This window comes from Ambystoma mexicanum, chromosome 6p (assembly GCF_040938575.1).
Source record: "Ambystoma mexicanum isolate Mex_15411 chromosome 6p, UKY_AmexF1_1, whole genome shotgun sequence".
Classification (NCBI taxonomy): domain Eukaryota; kingdom Metazoa; phylum Chordata; class Amphibia; order Caudata; family Ambystomatidae; genus Ambystoma; species Ambystoma mexicanum.
This window is the reverse complement of record NC_090935.1, coordinates 126152021-126176355: the sequence shown is the minus strand read 5'-3', so window position 1 is coordinate 126176355 and position 24335 is coordinate 126152021. Positions and strand designations below refer to the sequence as shown.

At 47.2% G+C, this 24335-nt stretch overlaps 1 protein-coding gene across 2 annotated transcripts in view; it reads left to right on the top strand.

Moving 5' to 3' along the window:
* Positions 1 to 24335, top strand: part of CNTFR (ciliary neurotrophic factor receptor) — a 1120093-nt gene that overhangs the window by 1059274 nt on the left and 36484 nt on the right. The window lies entirely within an intron of this gene.

The window sequence follows — 24335 nt, the reverse complement described above, 5'->3', positions numbered from 1 at the left end:
GCGCATGTGAGGATGATCTGTGATCCATTCATTCGAGGTTCTCCCTTCATTGTGGGATGGACCACGAGGGCGATGCTGTGGGGCGCGCTCAACTCATTGCAGTACTTTCACCGCACGTGGTGAAGTGTCATTTAACATGATTGTTTGCCGCCTTTTTAGAGGGATACTGTCAATGGGATTTCAGGATTGTGGAGGGGTGGAAGGAGGTGGGAAGACATACAAAATGGGCAACTGAGATTTCCCCCCATAAAATGGCGCAAACAAATTCTGTGAGATAGCCAATGAGGTGGTATTAGCATAATTGACCTGAAAGCATTTGATCTAAAACATTTGATCACATTTTATTGACCTTTCTTTTTCGTTAAATTTAATTAAATATATAGGTGGCGTGGGTAAGGGTATAGATTAGGTTGAGAGGAAGTGGGGGAGTTTGCAGGGGTCTCCCCCTGCATTTTAGGCCCAGAAAAAGGTCAAATAAATTTGATCAAACATGATTAGGTCAAATGTTTTAGGTCAAATACACCCAAACCCACGAGGAGAGATGGCTGCCTAGATACCCTGTCATGAGGGGGCTGAGTTCCCAAGTCAAAACTCTAATGAACAGACTACAATTGCAATGACTGCTTGAAGTACTCCGCTGTGTAGTGGACTCAAATCCATTTGTTCACACATTCATTTGCAGTCTGTAAGTCTCTGTATTCACTTTCATCTGATTGGATGTTTATTGTTTAATCGCTAGGCAGCAATACTATGTTTCATTAAAGATTGGAATTGACTCCGTACACGGTCTCATTCAAGTTTCTTGAGTACATATGCATGGTCATACTCAGAGCTTGCAACCTTACTGCGAGGGTAAGACACCAGCTCAGGTAGCCTTCCCTGTCCTGCGATACAAATCACTGAGGATTATCCCGCAGATTGCGCCAATGCTGGGTGCAAAACTTCAAGCTGCAAGCTCCTAGCCATGCATAAAGGTCACCTTCATTTGTGAACAACGGGAAGTGCATTACCTGAGCGCACAAGCGCCAACATGTCAACAGTCCTGAAGCGATGCAGCCCTAGGAACAACCATTACCCAATGGAAACAATTGTGCTCGTTGGTTAGATTTCCAACCTTGGCGTTAAGGAGAAGGGAACTTGCGCGTCCCTCAGACACCTACGCGACTGACCCCATGTGGAGGATATCCCTTCTTGAGAACCGCTGTAATATGCGAATAACTTCTGCATCTAGCCAGCTTAATTGTTAAAGCAACAGCATTGCATAAGATCAGACTTTACCCACATCCGATGGGCTGCGGCAGAAAGCAGCGGAGCGCTGCCATTTTGTGACCCGGGTAGGATCCAAAGCAGATAGTGCAGTAGCACCTTTAGGCATTTTACTGATCTTACAGTGAGAGCACGCACGTAACAAGTACTGGACATGTAATAGCTGTCTTTGTTAGAGGGGAAAAAGCACATCTGGACATAGATGTGATTGTGCTGGATTGAACACACCGAAAGAGGAGGTGTGGGGCAAGGAGGGAACAGTGGACCTGGACAAAGGGGCAAAGTAGTTGTGATCTCGCCCCACAGCAGTGATAACCATTCATCTCGGTTTGAGGGGAAAAAGCGCACTGCTACATTGAGGGACCAGACAGCTCATACTGCTGACAGCTCCCGACGCGAGTGTGATCCTTCATTTCCTTTATTCCGATGCATTCAACCCAGTCTGCAACATTATGGTGGCACGTTCACCTTCGATCTCGCAGTACCAAATAATAGCAGCCCCTTCACCTTTGATCTCCTAGTACCAAATTACTGTCTATGTCCTGAGTGCAGTAGGGCATCAACAATAAAGAATCTGTATCCCCATAAAACCGTGCACAGGTGAAGAATTCCATATACCTGAAGGATTCAATGACTTAAAATCCTATGCCTTCACCTACTACATCATCTTTGCATCTTTCCTGCTTGAAGGAGGGCCTAACTGGCCAGACGGCCCTAAAGAGTCTGGGTAAGGACATCATTTACCCCTGTCTATCGGCATCTGCAGCTGATCAACCGCCTGGTGAGTTCCTCGTCCGCTGTGCAGTTCCTCTGTCTGTTTCTCCCCCCTACCGCCATGGTGCTCTCCATCTCCCCATCTCCCCTATCAACTCTATTACTCTATCACTTATCCTACCTCTCGCTGAAAGCCTGGAAGGAAAAAGATTGAGAAAGCTCTCCTGGTCTCTAACTCAGGCCTTCCCATTGCTGATGCATCAATGCTTCCTTCAGGCAGACTATCACTGACATCCTCTTTGTGACCCCCTCTCTGGACCTATGGATTTACATGGTCTTAATCTTCTCCCCCTTCTCTTCTTTGCCCATTAATGGTGTAACCAAAAAGGGAAGTACTCTTGGCACACTTCACATCCTCTAGGTGTATCATTAATGTCAATCACAATGTCACTGCCATGGTCCAGGGTTCTCAACTCAACCTCCTCTTTCTTGATTGGCGTCTTCATCTCATTATTTCCTTCCCTCTCCTGCCATTCTTCCTGCCGCCTTCCTCCTGGTCCCTTCGCCACGACTGACAAGCATACCACACCTCTGTTCCCCTCCTCGGAAAAACTTCAAAGGTGGAAACCAGCTTTACTTAGCCACCCTAAAAACGTGCTCTGCTGGTAAATGCTCCTCTGATATCTGTCTCCTTCTTGAAGACTTGGACCTTGAGGTCCTCGCCGTTACCGAGATGTGGTTCAATGCCAGCTCTGTCATTGCTCTTGACACTCTTCTTCCTGAGGGCTACAAGATCCTCTTTTTCTTTTAATGCCTCGTTTGAAGGCTTGGTTTCTCTCCTACACTCTCGCTTTGTCTCGCCACGATCTACAGACCCCCTGGCCTGATCTCCATCTTCCTTTCTGAATGGTCTGACCTCTTCTCTTCTCTCCTGACTTCTTCCACCAAGCTTCTCCTCCTCTGAGACTTTAACATCCATCTTGACTCTCCTGAAGTGGCCACTGTTCTCTTCTGTGACCTCTGTGGCTCTCTCTCCATCACCATTCTTCCCTGCAGTCCCACCCACTCAGCCGGACACACCTTGGATGCGCTCATCTCAACAGGCATCCCTAGCTCTAACCCTCTCACTACTCAAGATAATGATATGATAAGGCATTTATAACGTGCCTGTACACAAGTGTTTCAGACGTCTCTTGACATCTCATGCTCTCCTCTCCAACCACCTGGAACTCCTGGGCTCCCTGGCTGAGCCGCTGCTCGCACTGCCAGTCTCCTTCTCTGTCATTCGATGGATGAAGCGAGTGTCAGTCGCTGCTTTTGCTGCCACTTTCATCTCCCACCTACCCCTGCTATTGACTCTCCCACTGACATAGCCCTCGCTAACCTTCACCTTTCCATCACCAACACTCTTGACATCCTTTCCCCTGTCATGAGGATCCACATGAAGCCTGCCTCCAAGTGTAACAGTTGGTATGATTCCGAATGAGCCTCACTGAAATGAAAGTGCAGAGCTGCTGAACATAAGGGAAATACTTTTGGCAGATCCATTGACAAACTGGCCGGTCGCCTGCTCCAAAGGCAATACTGTTTCTCAACTTCACCAAGAAGAGTCTCCATCCCTGGAGCCTCCAAATACATAGCTGAATTGTTAAAGATCTGCAAGTAACTCGCCAATCCTACTGCAGTTTACACCTCTCCTCTTCCATCCCAGGCCCTCTGTACTGCATTGGCCTCCCATTTCACAACCAAAACACAGGACATCCTGTCCTCACTCTCCTCTACTCCCCTTCATGTTCCCCCACCTGCTCACAGGCCACCCTTGTCCCCACTCTCTCCCTCCCACACACTCTGTTCCTTCTTGCCCATAGCACCAGATGAGGTCTGTAAAGTTGTCTGCTCTATGAAAGTCTCTCCCAAACAGGTGCTCTGCTGTTCCTCCAAAATTATCAAGGACAATATTTCCTCTCTTTCTCCTGCCTTAGCTGATTTCTGTAACCACTCCTTTGCCACTGGCTCCTTCCCTCTAACCCTCAAGCACTCCCTTGTGCACCCCCTCCTATAAAGCCATCTACTGACCCTATTTCTCTGCCCCCTTCCTGGCAAACTTTTGGAGAAGTCGGTAATCTCTCAACTGATCCACCACACCAAACTTGTTGTCTGGCTGAATGATGACCACCAGTCATTGCCCTCTGGAACTCATCCAGAACATGACTGTGAGACTTGTCCTTGGCCTCTAGCCCAGGGATCGTATCTCTCCAGGACTGAAATCTCTGCACTGGCTCCCAGTGGCGGTGAGGATTAAGTTCAAAACACTCTGCATTGTCCACAAGGCCTTCTGGGGCCTGCAGCCTAAATACCTTCAACTCTCTCTTCCCAAATATCTTTCTTCTTGAGCTCTTCACTTAGCCGACTCCAACTCCCTCAGGGCCAGTCGCATCTCCAAGCAACGAGTTGGTGTTAGATCTCTTTCTTCAGCTGGGGCCTCCCTCTGGAACAGCCTCTCTGCCTCTCTGAAACTTCAGGAGAACCATTTCCGGTTCCGGAACACCTCAAAACCTTTCTTTTTGCCTCTGCTTTTTCCCCTCCTCTCCCCTTCTGACCTCCTGGCTGAAACTGCACTGGTTACCTGGCCACCCTCTGATCTTGGGCCTAGGTCCCTCCCCCGCCAGTCCCACACACTTGCACTGCCTTCATTGCAACCCCCGCACTTGGGGACTGTTCCTGTATCCCCAGAGTCCCACTACCAGAACTTGACACCTGATGTCTGCACTAATCATTGCACTTGTCACCTGCTGGCTGCACTTTCACTTACTGCTTATTCATTCTATTATCCCATGTACTGCACTGTCCCCTCTCCTTCTCCCCGCACTTTTCCCCCTCCCCCATTCCCATGCACTTGCACGATCTGAATGACACCTGGCCTATTAGGATCATTGTCTGTCTTCCCTCTGTTCCCTCCCCCCTTTTTCCTCATGGCGCCTTGAAAAACGTGTGTATAGGCGCGTTATAAATGCCATATCATATCAGTCGTGCCAACCAGCTCTCAAATTGTGATTCCAACTCTCCTTCCTTTCTCAGTCTCCTCGATATTTCGTCTGCCTTTGACATGGTCAGTCATTCCATCCTAATAAAATAGCTGCGTGATACTGTTGGCATCATGGACCTGGCACTGGACTGGCTGACCTCGTTCCTATCTAATCGTCCTTCCCAGGTGAAACTGGGATATTTCCTCTCCCCCTGAGGCGTTCCTCAGGGATATATACTATTGCTTTGGCTCTTTAACGTCTACATTGCCCCTCTTGACCACTTGATCTCCTCCTTCTCTCCTCATTTCCAGTATAATGCTGATGACACAGAGCTCTCATTCAAGCTTCCCTCAACTACCTCCTCTTCTTCCTCTCTCATTCCTGATTGTCTGACTGCTATTCAGGCATGGTGCACGGCTTACGATCTCTGTCTTAATGCCAGTAAGATCAAGTAAGATTGAGATGCTTCACATTGGGACCCCTGCTCCCTGTTTCCCCCCACTGTCTGGCCAGCCTCCTTGGGTCCTCTCCCCTCACCATCTTGTGGGCCATAAGCCTTTGTGTCATCTTCAACTCCTCTCTCTCCTTCTTCCCTCACATCATGAACCTTGCAAAGAAAGCCCACTTTCAGCTTCACCTCTTTAGAGGCATTCTCCCCTTCCTCACCTTCCACCAGAAACTCAATGTCTCTAGAGCTCTGGTCCTGTCTAGACTGGACTACTGTAACAGCCTCTTCTTCAATCTGCCTCTTTCCTTCCTTCGCCCCTTCAATAGGACCGCAAGACTTATCCTAGCCTCAATCCCAGAGGCCGCATCTCTCCAGTTCTAAGATTGCTCCACTGGGTCCTGGTGTCTGTGGGGATTACATTCAAGACCCTGTGCATCATCCAGAAGGCATCCAGGGGCCTGGGACTCTCTCCCTAAATAACTCCCTGCTAGAGGTCTTCGATCCTCTTGCTCCAACTCTCTGCAGATCAGACATTTCTCCAAGCCGAGAGTGGGGGTAGATCTCTCTCTTCAGTAGGTGCCTCCCTCTGGCATGGCCTCCCTGCCCCTCCCAGACTTGAGCTGGACCTCCTTAAATTCCAGAAACTTCTCAAGACCCTGCTTTTCTCTCCCTCTCTCTCTCCCTCCCTTACTAACGTTCCCATCGTCCGCTGCAACTGGTGGCCTGATCCCTTCTGAGTCTTACCAGTTACCAGGCCCCATTGACCAGTCTATACCAGCACTCCCCCATATCAGCACTGCCCCTCCAGGCCCCCCTCCCTGACCAGCCTTGTTGGTTTGGGCATCCCTTCCTGATCCACCCATGTCCTTGCACTTAGTGGGCAGCCTCACCCCGGGCCCCCTGTGAACTTACCCCCGCTGTGCTCCTCTCAGCACTTGGCTAGCCCGTGGGCTCCCCTCCCAGTTCCCCCCACCCCGAATTTCTTGCACTTCTCGTTACTGCACTTGCACAATCCGAATGTCACAAGGCCTAGTAGGACCGTTATTGTTATTATCCTGCTGTTCCCCCCCTCCCCCCCTTTTTGTCTTGTGGCCCCTGGAAACACCATTTGCTGTATCAGCGCTTATAAATATTTAATAAATAAATAAATGAAATGGCTTGTTAAGCCTGAGTGCTCCCCAATTCAATTTCACTCCACATGTGAACTCAGTTCAAGTCCATATCCTCATTCAGTCCTGTTCAGTGCACATGCTCACTCTTTCTATAAATTTGCTCGCTCATTGTCAATCAAGAGGCAGCCGTTTGAAGGTCATCCTCATTCCATCAATATGGTCACTCCTTCACATTTAATCTGTAAATGTATTCAAAGTCCATATTCTCAGTCATCAAATTTCAATCCATGTGCTCCGTCATTTCAATTCACATGCTGACTCATTTTCAATCCAGATGTTCACTCACTTTCGGTCCATATGCTCACTCCTTTAAAGGCTCTCAGTGAGTTTTATTCTGATACTCACATTTTTAAGCTTCAACATTATTTAAGTCATCTTCCTTCTAGACCTTTCTCTAGATTCGCTTTCAATTGCGTTACATTAAAGATGATGAGGGTGAGGATTGGCGACTGGAGATAATTATGAGTTTACTTTGTACTGTGCATTAAACACCGTAGAGCACTTAACTTGTTCTAACTCATTGGGAGCAGGAGAGGCTCTGGAGGGTAGAGAAGTGCATGTCAACCTCAACCCCCAAAGTCTGCGCAACACACTTGAAATCTCCACCTCGTAGCTTGAGGAACCCTCTCAAGATACCCGAGAAAAGGATCCGCTCTGCACTGCACGATGGATCACCACATTCGTTTGTTGTTAACCCAATGCCTAGAACGCCTTGTGCGGAAGCTGAATTTGAGATAGCCCTTGCCGAGTAACACAGATCAGCTGGAGAATTTCTATATCGTCAACGTGGATGAACAAGTCCACCGTCTGTTTTCTGTCACCCTCCGAGGCATCTCCCTGAGGAAGTAGCTAGACAGGAACTTGGCCCAAGAAGCTTCCCTCCCTAAAGGATCATGGAGGCCCGGCCTCACGGTTCCATCTGTCAATCACCTCTCGCTCCATAAAAATGTCAGATTGTCTGTTAAACTCATTAGTAGGCCTTGCCTTGGTGACATGACTTGGCAGCCTCCTCTCCACCTGTGCAGCAGGCTCCCGGCCTTGGTGGAGTCTGCTCTGATTTCCCTCCGGCTCCCATGGCGGGGATGTTGCGGGGCGACGTTCGGCGTGATTCCACTGAGGAGCACTGCATCTGGGATGACTGATCAGTGTGGACACATTGAAGCCTCACTAATAAAAAAATCAAGGAGATTGATCTACCCTTACCTTAGGTCATAGTTGTCTCGGGAGGATAGCACAGGGGCAACGTGCTCGCTTTGGAAGCAAGGGGACACGGAGCAACACAGCTTCGATCGCCGGGTCCGCGCTTAGAAACCTCTAGGTATTAAGCATGTTATAAATAACCTATCATATCATATCATGTGATTAATCTGGTATAGATCCGTATGCATCGGGATACCTGAAAGAATCTACTGGATTCCTGAAAGTGAAGGACATGTGGATTGACTGTAACTTTGTAGTTCACACTAGATCAGATCAGGCTGATCACCATAGATAGAATCATTAAAATATGAATAAATTACCACAACTGTACATTATAGAGATTTTAAACATCACTGTAGATTTTTGTGACCTTATAGGAGAATGCGCCCGAAGGTTGGCCGCATATGTTTAGGTTATTGAATTCCAACGCTATGATCGTCTTTATAAAATATATTGTGAGGTGCTACTTTTTCCTTATAAATAATAGACATCGTCACCACACCCCAAATCCTTGATTAATACTGGCCATCACGAACATACCCTTTGCTGAGATGCAGAAAATATACCGTATGGGTTATGCGACACTAGAGCCCAATAGGCAGCCAGGAGTTTGTTGCAAGAACATTTGTAAAGAATTGAAGTGTCCCAAGTTGGATGAGTGTCCTAAAATGTGAGGGGTTGAGGCAGTGCCTTAAAGCATCCTCTCCTGAACTACAGTCGTGCACTCAGGAGAATGCATACTATTGGTATTCTTGTGGCGGCCATTATGGACCTCCTCTAAACCAATCAGAATACCCGGAATGCAGTTGATGATCTCTGTTGTTAACGGCATCCCAAACATCCTGTTTCAGCAGCAGTTTAGAGGCTGACATACCACACACACACTCTTTGGTTGTCTATAAACTTCATAGCCAAATGGACTTCAATCGGGGACATTATCTCTTTAGATAATGGCCTCCTCCAACATACTTCCCTAGACTTTGCCTATTTTGGGGCAGGCATTATAACACAATATGCCTCCTTTCCCAGTGTATAATGATTAATTAACAGCACGAGGTTCAGACGAACGAGCATCTGATCAGCATTTAAGTGTATGTGGTATTTCATCTTGTGCTCAGGATGACACTTTTAAGACACAGGGCAAGTCACAGGAGCAGGTATTTATTTTTATTTATTTATTTATTTATTTATTTATTTATTTATTTATTTATTTATATACGAGAAGGAACAATGCTAATTTCATCACAAAATAGATCACACTAGATAAGAAATCAGATTTGATAGGAAGCACGTACTTCTTACAATGGGGTGAGTTTGAGTGACTTTCTGACCGGGTTGTGGAGGGGAGTAAATGTAAGAGTCACTGGGGACAATACATGGGTGGGTATACGTAGATTAAGGACAATCGGCATTAGACATTTTTAAGTGCAGGTAGGTGGTATGGCCAGCTAAGTTAGGAATGTGACCATGATGGGTGAAGTGCTAAAGTGGAGGCAAAGAAAGCGGGAAAAAGAGGCGAGGGAACAATGTTCCCTAGAAGGAAGATGAGAGGTAGGTTAAGAGGGTACCTCAGAGGTGAGGAGGTAGGGATGTACTGGAATTCTGTGGAAGAAGCGTTGTGATATCCGAATTCAAGATGAGGCCTTCACTCCACACGTGTTAAAGGACCAGAAATGACCCCTGATGTTAAAGTTAGCCAGCTATGGGGACCTGTCGTCAGAAATCATAGCTATTGCCTAAGCTGTGAGCAAGCAAAGGAGAAAAGTCTGGTTAGAATGGCCCTCGATGTATGCTTAAGGATTTAAGCCCATGGTGGGGGCAATGCCTTTGTTTAGTTCACTGCCCCATCTATGGGTTAGGTGCTGAGTATTTGCAGAAGAAATGTTGACTTTGTGCCCTTGTTCGGGCACTTCGCTCAGCCTATGTTTGTCTCGTTTCGGTCCCCCTTTTTAAAGCCACCCGTATTTTTGGTCGCTCCTTTTCTGTTGCTGCAGCTCAACTGTGGAATTCTATCCCTCGGGCTTTGAGAGCCACAGAAAACAATCTCTTATTCTGGTGGTCTCTCAAAACCTATCTTTTTTAGCTCTCCCTGCCTTGCCCTCCCTTAGTGCCATGATAACTTTTTGGTGAACATGTGCTGTATAGGTGCTAGTAACATAACATAACAACGTAACATCCATAAAGGGTGCCAAAATGACAATATTAGTCACAAGAAAATGCTGTTTCATAACCACAGTGGGAATTTCCTCAACCAACAACAGACCTGACACACATTTCAGAAACCTTGTTCTGGATTAGTGTACATTTTTAAATGCAAGTGAAAATATTGCACAAGTGAAAATATAAAGTGCTTTTAATCATTGTTACAGAGACACACATTTTGTTCAGTGGAACAAAGTTAGAAGAGCCCAAAGCAGGTATGACGGGGTGCGGTGGTGGAGGGTGGGGGCCGTCCGCACAACACCACACAGATTGGCTGCAGGGTTGTACTCTTGCCCTCAAAAAAGAGCTAGGAGAGGGTCATGAACTTTTAAGGTACTGCCTTTTCTGCCTGCAAAGATGTTCCTCACCCCCTCCCCCCCCAGCTTTCAGACATAGATCCATGCAAAGCACCATCTTTTTGATGAAGGAATAACAATACCTATGAACCAGAATATTACAGTCACAGGGATGTTATTTGGGGATTGGCAGGGGTAGCAGTTGCTACCCATGGCTCCCCCTATGCCACCCCTAGACATGTCCTTGCTACCCTTGGGCCACTGGACAAAGAGGCAGTGCCAAGAGCAGATATCTGTGTTGCACCTGAAAAAGGGGGTTGTAAATGCAGCTAAATATGCCACAGCTTTTTTCACCTGAAATCTCGATCTCATTAGCTGGAGAAATCACGGGGATGCAGGAAAAACCATGAAGCCGCCAGCAGTAAAAGTTTGGCAGTCCATTAAAGAGGAATGCCTGACTGGGTGGGCTCGGAGATGGGGCTGTCTGTGCAGTTCATACCGAGTAGTATAGCAACAGGAAGGGTAAGGAAGCTAGGTCTAGCTAACAGGTAATGGGTACGAGCATCGCGCAGTGCTCAGTGACACCACAGCAGGAATGCACATCTCATAATGGTTTCTCGTCTTCTTTGCACATCCAGTGAGCCACTGGCCTTGTGATGAGTGGGTTGTGCCCCTTCTGCCACCAATCCTGCCGGGGCACTGTGTGACCTGACCCGGATCTTCTGGGGCCTTGGGCCAAAATACCTTCAACTCTCTCTTCCTAAATATCTTCCTTCTCGAGCTCTTCGCTCATCCGCCTCCAACTCCCTCAGGGTCAGCCGCTTCTCCAAGTAACGAGTTGGGGGTAGATCTCGCTCCACAGAAGGGGCCTCCCTCTGGAACAGCCTTCCTGCCTCCCTGAAACTTGAGGAGAATCATCTCCGGTTCCGGAAGCACCTCAAAACCTTCCTCTTTGCCTCCGCTTTCTCTCCCTCTCTCCCCTGCTAAAATCACTGAACCTGCACTGAATCTGCAACTGGGCCACTCACCGATCTCGGTCCTTGGCCCAGCCACTCTTCCCTGCACTGCCTTCCTGCATTACGGGACTGTCTCTGTATCCTACAGCCCCTTCTCCCGGCACTTACCTTGCACCTGCCACCAGCTGGGCCTATTATTTATCTTGCATTCTACTAACCATGTGCTGCACTTTCCCCTCTCCCCTTCCCCTTGCCCTTTTCCCTTTCCCCTCTACCCTTGCACTTGCACGATCTGAATGATACCTGGCCTAGTAGGATCGTTGTCTGTCTCCCCCTGTTCCCACCCACTGCCTCATCGCGCCTTGAAACACTTGTATATAGGCGCGTTACAAATGCCATATCATATCATATCATATCATATCATATGGCTGGAAAGTTTCAAATCATTCATAACCACTAGTGCAACCCCCCAGCCCATCATTTTCTTTGCTGGACTTCTGTTAGACATTTGATGTTTGTAGTCTGTAGCCAGACACTTGGCAGGCACTGGATGTATGTGCTTTGTGGTTTAGGCCTCTTCACGACGCTCTGTCTGTTCACAGTTCAGCCGGGTGATGTACAATAGTCCAGGTTTTTGGTTGGACGTCTACTTACATTCACAGTAATTTGATAATATGGGCCTATAGACACTGATATTAACGCTACATATGGCGATCCATTCTTGTATGAAATGTATATCATATTACAGTGATAACATAACCATATTTTTCTTAGTGTACTGAGGAGCAATGCTGTGCGATGCGACTTTCCTGTCTTGTCAAGGGGTGAAAGGTTGTGTGCCATCACTACCCATGATGCCACTTGGTGGCGGGGTCAAATGAGATCACTTCCTGTTATGTCATCAAAGGTCAAGGGTCATGTGATGTCACTTCCGCTAACTCTGGCATTATGGTGAAGTGACGTCCCTGTTGAGCCACCCAAAGAAAATGTGTTTTCCAGCATCTCCTTCATAACTACCTACCTTAGTCCTGCAATGGGGGAGCACATAAGGCTTTCAGGAATCATTTCCCCATGTGACCTCCCATCCAGGAACATCTTTCCGGCATTCACTCTTTGATAGGGGAAGGTTGCTGCTGCCTCTTAGTTATTCCTACAGAACTAGGGCACCCGGCCTGCGGAACCATCATTCCGTGATTACCCACAGAGGTGCAGTGACAGGTACTGTGACAAAGCACTTACTGCAAACAATTGTAATGCATAGGGATCCGTGTTCTACTTGGCAATATGTTCTTAGCGTTCCAATCTCTAATATAAAAACATGGGAGTATTATACAAGTTAGAGGACACCCAGCCCCACTGCATTTTCTGATCTGGCAGATTAACTAATTCCCTGCTCACCCCTCTCCCCCTCTTATTGAGGTTACGTAACATGACCTTGCACTTTATTCTGGGGCACATTTCTAGATCAAGCAATGGTGGGAAGGGGTAGCTAGCTGCTGATTATAGCAGTCAAGATTTTTTGGCCACTGAAAGGCATAACAAAGGAAAGCAGCCAGCGGCAGCTGAAACCCTAAATTACCGCTTTTAAAAGCTACTTAGCTTTCTTTGTCAGCAAGATGCTAATGCCATTGCAAGGCTGTAGTAAAAAGACATCACAGTGATGGGAAGGAGCGTGCTGCTGGATACTGCAAGGCCTGTAAGGAGCAGGCAGCCCGAAGGCACCAGCAAAGGCAGCCTGTATAGAGTGCTCTGCAAAGTGCAATGTAATGAGTTAAATAATATTTGCCAATAATGCAGCCAAAACGGGGAGGGTGTCTCAGGGGTCCCAAGAGCCTAGAGGCCCATTTCAATGGAAAACCTGAAAGGCCCTGGCACCGTCGGCCTCATCTCATTACTATGAGCCAGACTTGTTTAAATGCAGTTTACTAACTGATAGGATATAAGCATTGGGTGAGCAGTGCCTTTGCTTAATTTGGATCAGTATGGAATTAATTGGTAATTGGTTATTTATAAAACACTTCATACCCAGAGGTTTCTAAGCGTGGACCCGGGGATCAAACCTGTGTTGCTCCGCGTCGTCTTGCTTTCAATGCGAGCACGTTGCCGTTGAGCTATCCTCCCAAGACGTTCGGCTAGTAAATAGAGCTTATGTTCCTCGTCTGAATGATGGAATATGGATGGCTGTGGTCTACGAGGGGACACGGTTATGAGAGGTGGGAGAGGCACGAGGAAAGAAGTTTAAAGTCCTGGTGAGAACTCTACAATGATTATGGAAATGGGTTATGGGTGAAAGGATCGAATACAAATGATCGAAATGCAATAGTTTCAGAGTCAAAACTCCCGTTTTTGGTGTAAAAAACACTTTTTTTTCCTATACGGAAACCAAAAAAAAATATACATTTAAAAAAAGGTATTCAAGCTTTTTTTTGTGGTCCTTTTGACTTGACCCTATTGTATTTGATCCTTTTGTTTTAGATCCTTTGACTGGACACCATGAAATGTTATGAGAACAAAGAGATACCGGAAGTTAGGGTCGGCAATTCTCCGATGAACTATAACTGGGTGGTCTAACAGTCAGGTGTTTCATGTCCAACAGATGGAATAAGCACGCGAGTGTCATGCTATGGGAGAAGGGTCCAGTTAGAACAACGCAAGTCCTGCTCCCTCCGTGGGAAGTTCTGCCCCTCCACAGCCCCAGACGCATGAGTGAGAAGCGGGACCATACCCAAGGGGTTTGAAATATAGGGTAAATGCGCCAGATGTGGTTCTACCCGAGAGTCCAGGGCAGGTCAAGGGTGTGCACAGCTCCCACCGTGCCCCAGTACCGCACGATGCCTACTAAGCTCCACCCGTACCTGAGAGTCCATGGTAGATCAATGGTCTGAACAGCTCCCACAGTGCCCCCATACCTCATGAATGCGGCCAGATCTGCATGTACCCGGGAATAGAGGGTAGATCAAGGGTGTGTACAGCTCCCGCAATGCCTCAGTATCTCACAATGCCCCCGATGCTCTGCCCGTACCGGAGAGCCCTGGGCAGATCAAGTGTGTGCACCATACCCACAATGCCCATATCTCATTATTCCCACCTGGCTCTGCCCATACCCTAGAGTCCACAGTAGATCAAGAAGGTTTCTCAGCTCCCACAGTGCCAGAGCATCTGATGATTCCCACCACGCTCTGCATGTACCTGAGAATCCATAGCAGATCAAGGGTGTGCACAGCTCCCACAGTGCCAGAGCATCTCATGATGCCCACCACGCTCTGCATGTACCTGAGAATCCATAGCAGATCAAGGGTGTGCACAGCTCCCACAGTGCCCTAGTACCGCACGATGCCTACCATGCTCTACCCGTACCTGAGAGTCCACGGCAGATCAAGGGTGTGCACAGCTCCCACAGTGCCCCAGTACCGCACGATGCCTACCATGCTCTACCCGTACCTGAGAGTCCACGGCAGATCAAGGGTGTGCACAGCTCCCACAGTGCCCCAGTACCGCACGATGCCTACCATGCTCTACCCGTACCTGAGAGTCCATGGTAGATCAGGGGTGTGCACAGCTCCCACAGTGCCCCAGTACCGCATGATGCCTACCATGCTCTACCCGTACCTGAGAGTCCACGGCAGATCAAGGGTGTGCACAGCTCCCACAGTGCCCCAGTACCGCACGATGCCTACCATGCTCTACCCGTACCTGAGAGTCCACGGCAGATCAAGGGTGTGCACAGCTCCCACAGTGCCCCAGTACCGCACAATGCCTACCATGCTCTACCGGTACCTGAGAGTCCACAGCAGATCAAGGGTGTGCACAGCTCCCACAGTGCCCCAGTACCGCACGATGCCTACCATGCTCTACCCGTACCTGAGAGTCCATGGTAGATCAGGGGTGTGCACAGCTCCCACAGTGCCCCAGTACCGCACGATGCCTACCATGCTCTACCCGTACCTGAGAGTCCATGGTAGATCAGGGGTGTGCACAGTGCCCCAGTACCGCACGATGCCTACCATGCTCTACCCGTACCTGAGAGTCCATGGTAGATCAGTGGTGTCCATAGATCCCAAATTGCTCCAGTATTGCACGATGCCTACCATGCACTGTCTGTACCCAAGAGTCCACGGCAGATCAAGGGTGTGCACAGCTCCCACAGTGCCCCAGTACCGCTCGATGCCTACCATGCTCTACCCGTACCTGAGAGTCCATGGTAGATCAGTGGTGTCCATAGATCCCAAATTGCTCCAGTATTGCACGATGACAAGCAGGCTCTGTCTGTACCCAAGAGTCCACGGCAGATCAAGGGTGTGCACAAATCCCACAGTGCCCCAGAATTTCATGATGCCCACCAGGCTCTGCCCGTACCTGCAATTCTAGGGCATAACAAGGGTTTGCACCACTCCCACAAGGCCCCAGTATCTCACAAGGATCAGAAGGATTTGCATGTGCCCGCAAATTCAGGGCAGATCCAGGGTGTGCACAGCTTTCACAGTGCCCCTGTATCTCATGATGCCCAGCAGGTTCTGCCCGTACCCGAGAGTCCTGGGCAGATCCAGGGTGTGAACAGCTCCCACAGTGCCCCAGTATCTGATGATGCCCACATTGTAGGTATGCTGGTGGCAGGAGACCCAATTATATTTCCTTTTAGTGCTAGGGCTCCAGCAAGGAACGTGGGGTGGAGCGATTTGTAACAGCATGGAGGAGTGCCCCCTTTACATCTATATGAGTAAGATGACCTGGCCCCTTGCAGCAGCTGATTGTAGCAATTTAGCGAAAAAAGAATATTGCAAAAGCAATTAAATACAGGGCAGTGAAACTCTAATTGAAGTCGCCGAGTGAAATAACCAAATGGGGGATCATGGGCAACAATTGGACGTGCATAAGCATGGTGGGATAACATTGCAGCATGTAGCTCATTATACGAGAACAGCACTGTGGAGCCTCTTGATATAGGTAACAGAAGCACCAGTTATTGTATCTGCAAAACCATGGTGTAACAGGATATAAGCAAAAACAAAGAGGTGATGGCTGGAAGGTTTAGACTGAATCTTAACCACTGGCGTTGCTCGGGGCAACCCTCCAGAACATCGTTCTTCACCTGCCAAGCCATTACAGAAGGGGAAAGACAATATACAAATCAGGATTGGTCCCACCCCAAAAGGGGCAGACAAGCCCGAACTGCTAGGTCACATCCCTTCTGCACGAGAATACAGTCATAGTGCAACAGAATGCCAGAAAAGCAATGTCCAAAAACATGATGTAACCGCTTAGCATAATTCGCGCCTTGAAACATTTGTGTATAGGCGCGTTACAAATGCCATATCATATCAATAGTGTTGGACATTTAAACACATGCATGAAATGCATATTGGAGCGGCACTGAACAAGTGCATAGTGGAAGAGTATGGTGGAGGTCTATAACGGAATACCATAGCAGCTGCATAGAGGAAGGATGCGGTGGAGGACAACACAGGAATGGCATTGTGCAGCTGCATAGAGGAAGGATGCAGTGGAGGACAACACAGGAATGGCATTGTGCAGCTGCATAGAGGAAGGATGCGGTGGAGGACAACACAGGAATGGCATTGTGCAGCTGCATAGAGGAGTGTGGTGAAGGACTATAGAGCACTGGCATTGTGCTGCAGTGTAGTGAAGGAGCCAAGTACCCCCACCTCGACCACCTTGCCCATAATTGCCTGTATGTTGGAAACCTGAGTATGTGACATACATGGAACAGTTGAATCAACAAAGGGAAGAGTATGGACTCTGTGCAGTACCAGTGAAAGTACCAGTACCTAAGAGAATCTAGGAGGCAAGGTACCCATTGAGAAAACCATACCTGCATATGAGAAAATATGATGGTCATTTAAATGAGATTACTGAAGAAGCAGAGCAAATAAAGGGTCAAGCCGAATGGTGACGTCACACAGAGCTGAACTGACGTACTTAGGAGAGATGCAGAGACCAAAGAATCCAAATATTCTATAAGGCATCAAGAAAGTACAAATGTAAATGACGCCTTGGGATCAAGGTGAAGAAGCTTATGAAACAGAAGCAGATGAAGATATCAAGCTAGTTTATATGTGTACAGATGCAAAAGAAACGCAAGCGGATAAAGTAATCTTGAGGCTAGCTTTATGGTGTGCAGATTGCGGCAAGCGCCAATATATATGTATGTGCATATGGACAAGTAAATGGTGAATGTTTCCACTACGCATTATAGCAATGCTGGACATTAGCAAGAAGGCCTCATTTCTAGTGTGTCGCAGTTAAAAAGCAAATTGAATTACAAATTGTATCTCAGCAGTCAGAGTTGGATGAGCCAAGAAGCCAAGGTCTTATCAAACTGGAGTAAACTGACATTGGATACAAATCATGTGAAAGAACAGAACTCCTGTTCAGAAGGCAAGAAAAAACAAGGAAGATGTCAGAGGTTCATTAGAAAATAGTATAAAATGTGCCAAAAGGCTCGATTCCATGGTGTCTAGTCACGTGGAAGAATGAAGTTGGATGAACGAGATGGTCTCAACTACGCACAAGTACAGAGCATGCCCTCACTCCCTGAATTTCTCAGAGCTAAGAACAAACCCAAGGCCGAGCTTCAAAGCCTAATTGACAGTAGACCACTGAGGTGATGATAGATCGATATGCCAATTGGTGGGAAGCACTAGTTAAAGCGAGCTCACCAGCACCTGGATGGCCAGCCTGCATGCTGCTAGATGTAGATGGAAAAGTACTGACGGAGCGTAGAGTGCCAACCAATTGTAGAGGACTGTGTATTTAGGGGTCCTATAGTTGTGTAACCAATGGCAAGTCATGTATTTAGTGACGTTCATAGTGGTCATTTTTGGGGGAGGGCTTAGTTACCCCACCTGATGTTAAGTAACCTACTACCTTCACTCACTATCCCATACTATTATGGATTGCATACTTAGATGTTCACTCATAGCCAATGAACCCTACTCAGGTTTTTTTAGTTTGCTACGTAGGATAACGTTGTTCATACATAGGTTAACGTCATTGATGACGAGTTTTGTGTATAAGATCTCAGTTTTTATTAAGAATGTTTGAATAAGAGGATTGAGCGATTTCGTTGATGTACGTTTTGCTCCCTGTTTTAGATAATTGATATTAAAACAGTCTTCCTTTTGCCAATTACCTGAGTCGTCTCTATTATTGATGTATGAATAAAGTCTGCATCCCCATCCATCTCCAGGGTAATTGCTACTCATCTTAAAGGGCTGGGTTATGCAGTTCAGCAGCATAGAGGAGGAGTGTGGTGGAGCAGTATAGAGCAATAGATTTTTGCATCAGCATAGAGAAGCAGTGTGGTGGTGCAATAAACAGGAATAGCATTGTGCAGCAGCATAGAGGAGTGTGGTGGAGCAGTATAGTGCAATGGATTTTTGCAGCAGCATAGAGAAGCTGTGTGGTGGTGCAATAAACAGGAATAGCACTGTGCAGCAGCATAGAGGAGTGTGGTGGAGCAGTATAGTGCAATGGATTTTTGCAGCAGCATAGAGGAGGGGTGTGGTGGAGCAGTATAGAGGAATAGCATTATGCAGCAGCACAGAGTAGGAGTGTGGTGTGGCGCTTTACATGAATATCATTGTGCAGCAGCATAGAGGAATGTTATGGTGGAGCAGCACTGTGAAGCAGCATAGAGGAGTGTGGTGAGGCACTATAATAGAATTGCATTGTGCAGCAGCATAGAAGAGGGGTGTGGTGGAGCAGTATAGAGAAATAACATTGTGCAACAACAGAGGAGTGGGATGCAGCACTATAGAGGAATAGTTTTGTGCAGCAGTATAGCAAAGGAGTGTGGTTGGAAACTATACAGTAATAGCATTGTTCAGCAGCATAGAGGAAAGGTATGGTGGAGCACTACAGAGAAATAGCATTGTGACGCAGCATGGAGGTGGAGTGTGGTGCAACACTATCACGGAATAGCATTGTGCAGCTGGATAGAGGAGTTCTGGTGGAGGAATACCATAGCAGAAGCATATAGGAGAGGGCTGTGGTTGAGCACTATAGAGGAATAGCATTGTGCAGCAGCATAGAGGAGTGTGGTGGAGCAGTATAGTGCAATGGATTTTTGCAACAGCATAGAAGAGGGGTATGGTGGAGCACTACAGAGGAATAGCATTGTGACGCAGCATGGAGGTGGAGTGTGGTGCAACACTATCACGGAATAGCATTGTGCAGCTGGATAGAGGAGTTCTGGTGGAGGAATACCATAGCAGAAGCATATAGGAGAGGGGTGTGGTTGAGCACTATAGAGGAATAGCATTGTGCAGCATAATAGAGAAGGAGTGTGCTGGTGCACTAGAGGAATAGCACTGTGCAGTGACATAGAGGAAGAGTGTGGTGGAGCACCATAATGGAATACCATTGTGCATCCGCATAGAGGAGGTGTGTGGTGGACCAGTATAGAGGAACCACACTGTGCAACAGCATAGAGAAGGACTGGATGGAGCACTATAACACAAGTGCATTGTGTAGCAACTTAGGGGAGGGGTGTGGTGGAGCATTATAGAGGAATAGCTTTGTGCAACGGCATAGAGGAGTGAGGTGTAACACTATAGAGGAATAGCATTGTGCAGCAGCAAAGAGGAAGGGTGTGTTGTGGAACAGTATAAAGGAATAGCCTTGTGCAGCAGCATAGACGAGGGGTGTGGTGGAGGACTATAGAGGAATAGGATTGTGCTACAGCATAGAGGAGGGGAGTGGCAGAGGACTATAGAGGAATAGCATTGTGCTACAGCATAGAGGAGGAGTATCGTGGAGCACTATAGAGGAGTAACACTGAGAAGCAGCATAACGGAGGAGGCTGGTTGGGCACCATAGAGGAATAGCATTGTGGATCTGCATAGAGGAAGAGTGTGGTACAACCCTATAGAGGAAAAGCATTGTGAAGCAGAATAGATGAGGAGTGTGGTGGAGCACTATCGAGGAATAGCATTGTGTAGCTGCATAGAGGAGTGTGGAGGAGCTGTATAGAGGAATCACATTGTGCTATAGCATAGAGGAGGAGTGTGGTGGAGGACTATAGAGGAATCACATTGTGCTACAGCATAGAGGAGGATTGTGGTGGAGGACTATAGAGGAATAGGATTGTTCTACAACATAGAGGAGGAGTGTGGAGGAGCACTATGGGGGAATACCATTGGGAAGCAGCATAATGGAGGAGTGTGGTTGGGCACCATAGAGGAATAACATTGTGGATCTACATAAAGGAAGGAAGAGTGTGGTGGAGCATTTTACATTAATTGCATTGTGAAGCAGAATAGATGATGAGTGTGTTGGAGGACTATAGAGGGAGGTCATTGTGCAGCTGCATAGAGCAGCGTGGTGATCACTATAGAGGAACACATTGCGCAGCTACTTAGAGGAAGAGTATGGTGGAGCATTATAAAGTAATAGCATTGAGAAGCAGCATAGAGAAGGAGTATGGTGGAGCAGTATAGAGGAATGGCATTGTGCAACAGCATAGAAGAGTGTGGTGGAGCACTATTGAGGAATATCATTGTGTAGCTGCTTAGAGGAGTGTGGAGTAGCTGTATAGAGGAATCACATTGTACTACAGCATAGAGGAGGAGTGTGGTGGAGCACTATAGAGGAACAGCATTGTGCAGCAGCATAGCAGTGAAGTGTGGTGGAGCGCTATAGAGGAATAGCATTGTGCAGCAGCACAGAGTAGGAGTGTGGAGAGGACTTTAGAGGAGAAGCATTGTGCTACAGCATAGAAGAGTGTGGTGGAGTACTATAGAGGAATGTAATTGTGCAGCAGCATAGAAGAGGATTGTGGTGGTGGACTATAGAGGAATATCATTGTGCAGCAACATAGAGGAGGGGTGTGATGGAGGACTATAGAGGAATCACATTGTGCTACAGTATAGAAGAGTGTGGTGGAGCACTATAGAGGAATAGCATTTGCAGCAGCACAGAGGAGTGTGGAGGCACTGTATAGAGGAAGAAATAGCATGGTGCAGCTACATAGAGGAGGAGTGTGGTGGAGGACTATAGGGGAATAGCATTCTGTAACATCATAGAGGAGGGGTGTGGTGGAGGACAACAGAGGAATAGTCTTTTAGAGAATAATTTCAGAACAGCACAGAACAACAACATTGTACAATGACATAGATGAGCAGCATAGTGTGATAGCCTAGAGTAGCAAACTTGTGCAACAGCATAGTGGAGCAGCCTAGAGAAACTGCACAGTGGATCAGCATAGTGCAATTTCATTGTTGAACAGCATATTGGAAAGGCATACAGGAACATTCAATGTCCACCTAGTATTGCATAGTACAGCTGAGAATTTGGCATTCAAAGTGATAGTTTAATGGCTCGGTGGAACAGCATAGTGGAAGCATACAGAGTAGCATCATTGTGCAATGGCACAGTGGAACAGCATAGTGGAAACATGCAGAGTAGCAGCATCGTGCAACAGCACAGTGGAAGCATACAGAGTAGCAGCATCGTGCAACAGCACAGTGGAAGCATTCAGAGTAGTAGCATTGTGCAACGGCACACTGGAACAGCATAGTGGAAGAATACAGAGTAGCAACATTGTGCAACGGCACGGTGGATCATCTTTGTGCATCAACGTACAGGGTTGTTTAAAATGAGGCATATTTTACACTGACCACCAAAACCACTAGAACATATGTGTCCATGGACCTCGCTCATTGTAATTATGTGTGTCTTCTGGGAGCTGTTCACTAAAACGTGGACACCTGGGCAGTCCCAGGATTCTGTGCAATGTTATACCACATGCGATCCCACATGCTTTTTGCAGGTGTAAAATGCAAGCAGTATCCACATAGATGTAAGCCTCTTTGCCCACATTGGAATTAGATGCGGGAGGAGATGATGGTGGATTTCATGTGAGCGGAGCTAAAACGTGTAGCATACATTACGCTGCGTGCCCCGGCATCTTGTGTGAAATTCCATGACGAAATGCCATAGCCTAACAAACAAGTGCAGAGATTCTGCTCTAGCGCCCAGTTGGAAAATGTGGAGGGAGGCGTGAGGGATAATAGCGTGTTGGAGTATATTAAGAACATACAAAGGGGTGTCTGGGAATCTTTCTACCAGCACGAACACAGCCAAATGACTTGTTCATGGGTGAATAACCTCTGGGAGAGACTCTACCAAGTCTTTAGCTCACTGTCTCTTTCACAGAGAAGAAATTTCCCCACATATCAGCCTTTGTCCTGCCAGGGGCAGTCCAGCGCCGAAATGCTACGCAATTCTCCTCTGAACAAGAGTACCATCAGTAACCCCATACACGTGTTTCAGCCTTGTTGGGCATCATCAGTGAGGTGAAACTGTTGCCTCTCTAAGAACAGTGAGCAAGGGGTCCACGTCTGGATCGCCCTGTTAACTTAGTGTGAAACCCAAAGTTAATTTATGCAAAACAATGGGGGTCTGGGAATCTCTCTACCAGCACGAACACAGCCCAATGACCTGTTCTTGGGTGAATAACCCCTGAGAGAGACTCTACCAAATCTTTAGCTCACTGTCCCTTTCACAGAGAAGAAATTTCCCTACATATCAGCCTTTGTCCTGACAGGGGCAGTCCAGCGCCGAAATGCTAGGCAATTCCCTTCTGAACAAGAGTACCATCAGTAACCCCATACACGTGTTTCAGCCTTGTTGGGCATCATCAGTGAGGTGAAACTGTTGCCTCTATAAGAACAGTGAGCAAGGGGTAACTTAGGGTGAAACCCAAAGTTAATTTATGCAAAAAAAAGGGGGCTCTGGGAATCTCTCTACCAGCACGAACACAGCCCAATGACCTGTTCTTGGGTGAATAACCCCTGGGAGAGACTCTACCAAGTCTTTAGCTCACTGTCCTTTTCACAGAGAAGAAATTTCCCCGCATATCAGCCTTTGTCCTGCCCAGGGGCAGTCCAGCGCCGAAATGCTAGGCAATTCTCCTCTGAACAAGAGTACCATCAGTAACCCCATACAGTGAAACCCAAAGTTAATTTGTGCAAAACAAAGGGGGGTCTGGGAATCTCTCTATCATCACGAATATTATTAAGAACATACGCAGCAGAGCAGCGCAGTAAATAGTGCAGTGAAACAGGAAGTGCACGTATTGCTGCCAAGCTCTTGAGAGCTCCTTACTCCCCCACTTTACCTCTCCCATCCCATAGGCCTCGGGCTAGAATCCCTGGCATGGTTTCCTAATGCAGAGGAACTGGCATAATGCATTAAGGTAAAATTACTGGCGTGATTTTTTGAGGTACAATCACGGGCCTGATGTATTAAGATATTGTGACTGGCCTGACTTATCAAGGAATAGTGACTGTCCTGATAAGGTACAGTCACCGGCATTATATTTTAAGATATTGTGACTGGCCTTATTTATTAAGTTCTAATCACTGGCATGATTTATTGAGGTACACTCACTGCCCTGATTTATTAAAGTATAGTGACTGGCCTGATTTATTACGTTCTAATCACAGGCATGATTTATTGAGGAACAATCACGGTCATGATTTATTAAGATAGTGTGACTGGCCTAATTTATTAAGTTATAAGCACGTGTATGATTTATTAAGCTATAGTGACTGGCCTGATTCATTAAATTATAATCGTTGGCATGATTTATTGAGTTACAATCACTGGCATGATTTCTTAATATCAGTTATTTGTAGCAGGAAACTCAGTATTTCTTCCTTAAGTAACACAGATATCGTTTCAGATGCATCATATTCCTCTGGCCCCACCCCAAACCTCGCTGTATACGGTGTTTTGACCTCATGTGCACTTTGCATACTTCCGTCATTATTACAATAACAGTCCTGTCGCCCCGTGGTTTAAATCCATAATCCCTAGAGCTGCAAGCAGCGCCTGCATTGTGTTCATTTCAATTGCACAGTGCATCTTGCCGTGAACGAGTCGCAAACGTGGCAACAATACAGGGTTGTCTTCAAGAGAGCAAGTTTCTGCCTTGCATTATTCATGCAAAGGGCCCGGCATGCTTCTGTGAGTGCTAGGCTCCCACAAAAGGCAATGCACTGCACTCGTGCACACTGCTTCTCCACAGGCGC